This window comes from Adiantum capillus-veneris, chromosome 9, assembly GCF_014529385.1.
Source record: "Adiantum capillus-veneris isolate H3 chromosome 9, ASM1452938v2, whole genome shotgun sequence".
Lineage (NCBI taxonomy): Eukaryota > Viridiplantae > Streptophyta > Polypodiopsida > Polypodiales > Pteridaceae > Adiantum > Adiantum capillus-veneris.
The window spans coordinates 109,327,886-109,336,262 of NC_140939.1; the positions used below are offsets into that span (position 1 = coordinate 109,327,886).

General features: G+C 42.4%; 1 long non-coding RNA gene across 1 annotated transcript in view; it reads right to left on the reverse strand.

The window, feature by feature from the left end:
- The window catches only part of LOC147450960 (uncharacterized), a 61,141-nt gene extending 55,456 nt beyond the window's left edge, over window positions 1–5,685 (reverse strand). The window contains exons 1-3 of the long non-coding RNA XR_015189177.1: window positions 5,445–5,685; window positions 5,255–5,322; window positions 4,169–4,277 (exon numbers count right to left, since the gene is read on the reverse strand). This is a non-coding gene — a long non-coding RNA (uncharacterized LOC147450960). The remainder of the gene's footprint in view (window positions 1–4,168; window positions 4,278–5,254; window positions 5,323–5,444) is intronic.
- Between the last annotated feature and the right edge of the window lie 2,692 nt (window positions 5,686–8,377).

Here is an 8,377-nt window from a genome sequence, read left to right on the forward strand (position 1 = left end):
CTTAGAACGTTCATGAAAACGCTCAAGGGATATGTGCATCAAAAGGCACGTCCGGAGTGTAGCATGGCAGAAGGTTGGTTGGTATCAGAGTCCCTAGTGTACATTAGAGAGTGGCTAGACGGATTTGATAAAGCCCGGGACACGCTATGGCGAACCATAGATGATGAGCGCATATCTGGGATTGTCATGTGCAATCTCGGTGTTGAGAAGAAGATGACGGAAGATCTAGAGGCTAAAATCAACCGATTTTGCATGCTTCACAATCCAGTGATGCAAAAGTGGATTTCACAATATGAGGATGCAAAGCAAGAGCGACAAAGGGCACGAATCGAGTGGAGACGGGGAAGACGACCACCGATGCACTATCCGACGGGTCTGGAGAGCCTACCAACATTCATGAGCTTAAGATGGTTGCACAACCAATTGAAAAGCGCACAACAATGCGGTGACGAAGTGACTGAGGAAGAGTGGGAGTACTCTCGGGGTTGCGCGACCAAGGTAAGTTTGCAATGTACGACTAGCTAGTGACTTTATTTCTAAACGTTTGAACGGCCACTCATAATCTTTGTTCGTTGTAGTATAAGTCATACACAGCAGCATGGTGTAAAGGTCGACATTTTAGGGTGGAACGGATCGACAAAAAGCGTTTTACTCAAGATTGTGGAATCATGGCAAAATTTAAACAGTCTAGTCGACGACGTTCCTCTGATGCAGATCCTGTGGTGGCGGAACTCACTTACTTCGGCACGCTACAAGAGATTTTGAGGATCGATTACAGAGGATTTTTTGTCGACTTGTTCGACGTGCAATGGTTCAAGATAATCATGGAGGGTCGCAACGCTACTGTGCGTAGAGGAGAGTCTGGTTTTCTTGAGGTGGATTCCACTAAGAAATGGACTGACCTAAGAGACACTTTCGTACTACCCGAGCATTGTGAACAAGTAAGTATGTAAATAGTTAACATCCCCCTTTTACAAGTTATGTGCTTGAAAGCTCTCATGTAAGTTATGCGGCTCTGGCAGGTAATATTTCATCCTACAAAGTCTACATCAAACTGGTGGTACGTCATAGAGGTAGCCCCTCGTAGTGCAAGGACGTATGAAGGCTACCATGTGCCAATTACAACGGCATCAATGGAGGAGATCAGAGAAGATGCTCAATCAGAAGCCGCTGCGGTGGTGCCAGACGAGCATCAAGATGCTACTACTCTATATGGGGTGCATGCAGAGGAGCTACAAAATGAAACAGAGGATGTGTGTTTAAACGGAGAGCTCTATATAGATATAGGAAGTTATGCTGAGTTATGCGAGGATGAGAGAGAGATCTCTTAAAGCCACAAATATTGTATTTGAACAATTTTGCTCCGTGTTGTAAAAGCTCTGGCTCTCTAAGTACCTTCCATGGTGTATAACGCTCTTTTCTACTCGCGCTCACATCTTTTGATTGAAAATTCTGAGTTTTCGACTTGCCTCTTCTATCACTCAATTCATTGCGTCATTGTATTTATATGCATCATTACGTCATTGTATTTAATGGTCTTTGCGTCATTGTCTACTCTATTCATTCAATATTAAGTTTAAATATTCGTGTGTTTAATGCAGGTATAGATGATGAGGAGTTTCTTTCTTCTTTGTCACCGCAACAGAGACAATGGTACGTGGAGCGTCATCGCTCTGGCGCATCATCGCGCGTTCCTACTCCATCCGCATCTCCCTCTCTTTCGGAGCATTCGGCGCGCTCCGAAGCTTCGGTGTCGACGAGACGATCTTCACACTCGTCTAGACACCGGCGCTCTAGTGGTGGCGGTGGCGGTTGTTGTGGGGATTCCGCCGCCGATGCCTCCACACCGCCTCGTGTTCGACGAGGCTCTTTACCCTCCCCTTCTTTGCCCGCCCCCACACCAGCCACAGCATCGCCATCTACGCCAGGTTTTGCGCGGCTGACTGTTCCTAGCAGCTACACACCTCTACCTACTCCGCCAGGAGCCACCCCACTCGACACTCCTCGCTTCGGGGCCCAGACGCCGGTGGAGACACCTGACGTCCGTACCCCCATCGACACGCCGCTAGAGACCCCTGCCGGGACACCCAGGTTCACGCGTCACCGGCCAGAGGGCTTGCCTTACTCCGTCGACTTCAGCGGCGGCATCATCATGGATGATGACGGCAAGAAGGTGATCTCGCGCATGTGTGGTCTTTGCTCTCAGCTGTTTAGACACTACATACTAAACAAATGGAGTGAAGTACCAAGTGATTTAAAAGCCAGAGTCATCAGCATACTTCATGATGAGTTTCTCGTTCCAACACGGGATCAGCGCTTCAATGAAGACCTGATGAAGATTCGAATGCGCGAATACTGCAAACACAAGCGTTCCGAAGTGCAAAAAGCAATCAAGCATGGGTGGAACAGGCCAGATTGGCTAGCCAAAGAAGATTGGAAGAATGCGAAGAAAGCAGCACGCGAGAATCCCGACAAGTGGAAGCAACAAAAGGATGCAGCCAGAGCGCGAGTAGAGGCAGGGAGCTCGCACCACTTGGGGAGCGGTGGATGGGCATCATTTGAGGCCGATTTTGTAAGTGTTTTCGCATTGCTCTTTATGTTCGATAGTTTAGGGTTTATGAGTTTTTTAATTCCAACATAATGAAATCTTTGTATGTTTTGACAGTGGTTGATGACAGGACGTGATCCCACACCGTACGAGCGCGAGTACACAGGCAGGAAGGGCTTAAACGCCATGATGGACATTCTCAGTTCTCGCGGCGACATGGTTAGTATTAGGGTTTACTCTTTTCTATTTTTTGTATTGTTTTATAAATGTCGTTATATGTTTATACTTACTGAAAGCTGTCTTATTGTCTTTTTTTGCAGAATCCGACAGATACGCCGCTTGGACGCGATGAGATGTCTGACTAGACGACGTCAGTTTAGCCATAGCTAGATAGCATTAGTTTAGGGTTTCTCATAGCTTATGTATCATGAGACGGATTTTATACGTCTTTTTGAACCATGTATATTATTATATTTGTCACCGCAGTTCATTTTGCCAATCAATTCTTTATGCCTATGATGTTGTACAATTGTCATTATTACATTTGTCAATCAATTCATTTTGCCTATGATGTGTACAATTGTCAATTTTACGCTTGTCAATTTTGCAAACAATGCGTCTTGTGGGTGACTATTTTGGGTCTATTATCTACCCTTGCACTTTTTTTAAAAAGTGAATCAAGTACAATATGGTTGATGGGTGGCAGGGCATTGAATGCCCTGCCATGTCACCAAAAAAAAATTCTCTCGGGCGTCGCTATAACCGTCGCTATTTATGGCTCTGGAGCGTCGCTATAAGCGTCGCTATAGACTTCTGTGTAAACGTCGCTATAACCGTCGCTATGACCGTCGCTATGAGCGTCGCTATATAGCGACGCTCTCATAGCGACGGTTTTAGCGACGCCGGGGGTTATAAAAACCCAGTGTATTTCCGTCGCTAACAGCGTCACAAGAGCACACAACCTCTTGTAGTGCACCACTCCCATAGGGTCAATAGACCAATGCGTGCTAGGGAGGTTTATACTAGAGATTCGATGACAGAGAGATCCAATCCATCATCATGGTCACCAAAATCACCAATTTATCAATTAGCTTTAACTATAGTCTTTGATTTCAATTCAATTGTTCCTATTCTAGAGTGACAAAGGATATATCACATATGTACATTGACTTGTCTCAATAGGCAAAGTTTGACCTTTCGCAGACTTTCATAAAATCTTTCTTTCATTCTCTCTTAACTTAAATTCCCCTCGACGATGCTGAAGATACAACTTTTTTCAAAAGTCTTGAAAAACCTGTATGAGGAATATTTTATTTTTCAAGTGATTGCATTTGAAGGTTTATGCACTAAATCTCTAAACTTCTAGGTTTTCTCTCATTCGATTAAAAATTATGGAAATAAATTTCAAAATTAATAGATAAACATCTGGATTACACTAAACCCACATTTAGGTGACTGTTGGATTCTTTCTCTCACACGAACAATATACACACAACGCACATGCATGTATGCCCACACAAATTATTCAATGATCCCTTATTACAATGATGAGACTTTGATTACATAAAAGTTGAATATTTAGTCACAATAGCCAATCTTGAGTGAGGAAAGGTTTCTCACCTGTTAATATGCATATCGGCATTTGAGTATTGGGCCAAATATAATAATATTGGATTTGACAGCAGCATCTTGGTATATACAGACCATCAATTCTTAGAGATGCAAAAACCTGTTGTGTTTATTTCAGCACAAATCATGACAGGGCTATACATCTATGTTTAGACCTAAAAAAGAATTCATGCATCCATTTGTGTATTTTCTCTCTCTCTCTCTCTCTCTCTCTCTCTCTCTCTCTCTCTATACTCAGAGTAGGGTTTTTTCTTAACTCTTGAAAAATCTCTATAAGAGAATCTTTAGAGGTAAAGTGACTACATTAGATGGTTTTTATACTAAGTATCTCCAAATTTAGATCCTTTCTCACCTTCAAGCTTAAAATGCAGAGGTAAATATCAGAATTTGTAGGTAAGCGCTAGGATTACACTAAATGCAAGTATGAGCCTTTGCATCATAAACTTAATAATACATTTACGTGCATGCAACCTTTTTGAGTCTAGAGAATCAATTTTCAACCAACAACCCCCAGACTACTTGTGCGTATGCACTAGAACACCGCCACGTGCGTGGCACCAGAGTAAAGTGCCCATTCACAAGGGCCCTCCAAGTATATCATGAGGCTTTAAACCCCATCCAAAACCTAAACCCAGACAAACCCTGTCCTCATTTAGTTTGAATAACACCCTTATATAGCCATTCAACATGGTTGGACAAGTGAAATGGTTAGCTCGTCACTGAGACCTCCCTCAAAGAAGATTTGAGCCCAAGGGGCCTATGGGTCACATCAAGCTTTTGTTCAAGTTTCCGTGGGGTCAAGGTCGGGACATCGCCAACGCTATGTGATCCCTTTGTCACCATCCTCATAAATGGAGGGTTACTTCTTCTTCTGGGTTTGCAATGAGGTTATACCCATGATAAAACTGATGGTTATACTGTCTTGTGGATGACCGGCTTGCAAGTTTTCTTTCATAGGTGACTGACTCTCTTACACACAAGCAATGTACATGTAACGCAAATGCACGTGCGTCCATACAAAGACTTTGTTACAAACAGTGGAAATTTAGCACAACAGGCAAAGAGGTTCCTCACCACCTGTTAATATCGTATGCTGCATTCGAGTCTTGGGCCAAAAGACCTTAAATTCTCGGAGATACAAAAACCTGTTGGGTACGTCCACATTTACGTTTAGTAAAAATTATGACAGGCTTTACAAGGCTTGTGAAAGAAATCATGCATGTGTTTGTGCATGCATTCGAGTGTGCGCGACCGGTAAAACTTATACCTTGGCGAAGCTGCTTGCAATCAAGTGAGTCAACATGACACGCGCACGTGCCGTAGCGAACTGCATGCGCACCGCTTCAGACAGTCGGTCAAGGATGAACTGCTGCAACAGAGAGGCCTTCCATTTGAGTGCTGGAGAGAAGACGAAGAGAGAGAGAGAGAGAGAGAGAGAGAGCACGCAGAGCCTTAGGCCCTACACGGGCTTATGATTCTGTCACGTTTTTACGTACACCAGGCTATTAACTTTACCCATGAGAGAGGGCATTGCATGGCCACGCTGATATGGCAAGAGCTTATTCGCCACGTAAAAAGTGAACTAGAGTGCTTCGTCAGCCTACATAATCGGAAGTGGTATATATTGAAAAAGAGTATATATTAGTAAAAAGAACATAGAAGTGAAAGCTAAGAGAGAGAGAGAGAGAAAGTGTGTTTATTTATTTTTTTGATAAATCTTGTTAACGTAAGGGAATAGAAGTCACTCGTACGTGCAGGAATGTATACATTGTTTTCATCTCATGCAAGCACTGAACAAGAGTATACATCCGTAAAGAAGAATGAAGAAATGAAAGGTGAGAGAGAGAGAGTGCTTATTATTTGTTTTGCAGAAATTTTGTTACGCTAAGTGAATGTAAGTCACTGAAACGATTTGATGTAAATAGCATGCCAAAAAGTTGATGAATTAAGAACGAAACTAAGCAAACGAGAGTTGGAAAGATTTTGAATGTAGCATGCAATGACTTCTTTACAATGAAATGGACAGAACTTCTGTGGAGAAGAGGAGGAGGACTAGGTAACAACACATATCAGTGGGAGTTTTTGATGCAAGAAGAAAGGGCTATATCGGTAAGATGCTCTTCAGAGTTGCGCGTGTGGCTAACTGGTTGATACAAAAATAGCGCAAAACTGACTGAAGGTGGCTGGGGACCACGTTAGAGTAATTTAATTCTATAGTCTCGAGTAGGCCGAGCACGTCCGCAATCTGCACGAACAACATACAATGGTGTTTTGTGGAGCAACCAGCTAGCACGGCGATGTCGATGGTGATTTGTCGACCGAGTATATTCCAAGTGATGTAATGTGGATACCATGGGGTAGGTGGCTGAACTGGCCATGGAATGAACTCACTCCATTTATGCATGTAGTGTCTGAGGACCCGCTCTTGCAAATGTGGGTAAAAACAGTATTGCAACATATACATTGCAGTCTCAAATTCTAATTGCTGCTCAATCAGATCAACTGGAATCGGCCTACCCATTCTAAACTGATAAGAAAAAGCATTTAAATCAAAGAAGTTGATAAGTTGTCATGTCTGCCATAGTTTGAATGGAAAAAAAAAAGACATTGTTGTAGCCAATTACCAACGTTATATGACAAAGACAGTGAACAAAACAATGAAATGAAGATGGTAGAAGTTCGTAGCTATATTTTCTTTTTTTTTTCAAAAAATAATATATTCTCAACCTTGTGGATGTCCGGAACAAACGTTATAACCTAATGCAGTTGTTGTTTTGTGTTGTTTAATATAGAAATGTTATAAGTTTCTAGCTTTATGTATATTGGTACTAGTTGCTAAAGTTGTAATTTCAATATTGTCCTCGAAAGGAATATGTGTCTGCATGTCCGCTCGCATTCTCTTCGAAGGATTGCGCTTGTGCTGGCCAATGCATTTATGGATGTTATTCGTAACTCCGATATATCTCCTATCGTTTTTCGTGCATCGTATACTGTAGACTATGTATTCTTGCCGCGACGTTGCTTTTTCTGGGGTGGAAGGACGATGCTCGTCTCTAGTTGTTGATGAGTGTCTAAATCTGCAGTCCATGCAGATTGGTTAGGTAAATTAAAAAATGACGGTGCTACGGAGAAATGAATGGAAGCTAGTGATACTTGTTATCCATACTTGCCTTGGTCTGTTGCAACTAGCTCATATGGAGAGGCTGGTTGGCCGTAATTTACTGCCTTGTGTTCGCTGTAGTGCCATGCTACCTCTGGATTGTGATAGATGGATTAGTTGCGTCGTGCGTGTGGTTTGCCGAAGTCATGAAATTTGTCAATATAGCGGCACATTTTTCTTGAGTAGCTTTTGAAAGTTCAGCCAAATCAATGTTGTAACCAAACCGCAGCTGCTCCATCACGTACAATGTAATTCCTTCAGCTTTTGTCTCGAGGAGTTGTTGTGCTTCAACATTACGCAACATACTCTCATCATCCTCGTATTGGATATCAAGCTCTTCAAGTATTTGCTTCATGACACCTGCAGGATGTAGGAGCAAGCTGGTTAGCACAACAGATAGAAGGCATTATATTTTCCTTTTCTAATAGTACCTGTTGTCATCTTGTCTGTGTTTGGTGTGGCCATCGTTTGGTCTAAAGATTTATATCTTGCGTCGCACTTATTCATGAAGTTGCGACGCTCTTGAAAAGTATAAAACCCCTCAATATACGCATGGGGTTTCTCGCCTGCTGAGTTAGCCAGTCTCATCTGCTTAGTCGTGAGGTAAAATCTCTTAGGTTGTATCGTTGGTTGCGTTTCCTTTGCATTGTTCGTGTATTGCTTGAAGAGCTGCACAGTAAGATGAGTGAGTGATTGATTCGCATGTGTATGCATAGGCAGATGCAAGATCAGACAAGCGTGCAAAATGTACCGTGTTGTGATCCATTGTTTGATTCAGTTTCCTGCACGTAAAAATAATTATTTTGATGATCTCTTACAGTATTTCTGAAGCATAAGATCCGACAAATGTTCAAACTCAAATGAATGAAGTGAAAAAGGGAAGAGCAGTAAATTTACAAAAGGTGGATCAAAGTGAGCAGGGGTGATAGGGAAGATGTCTCAGCAATGCAACATATTGAACATGACAAGTCCACAGAAGAGAAGATAAGTAGTTGAACAGAAATTTCTGCTTTATATACAAGGCACTTACAAGGCGATTT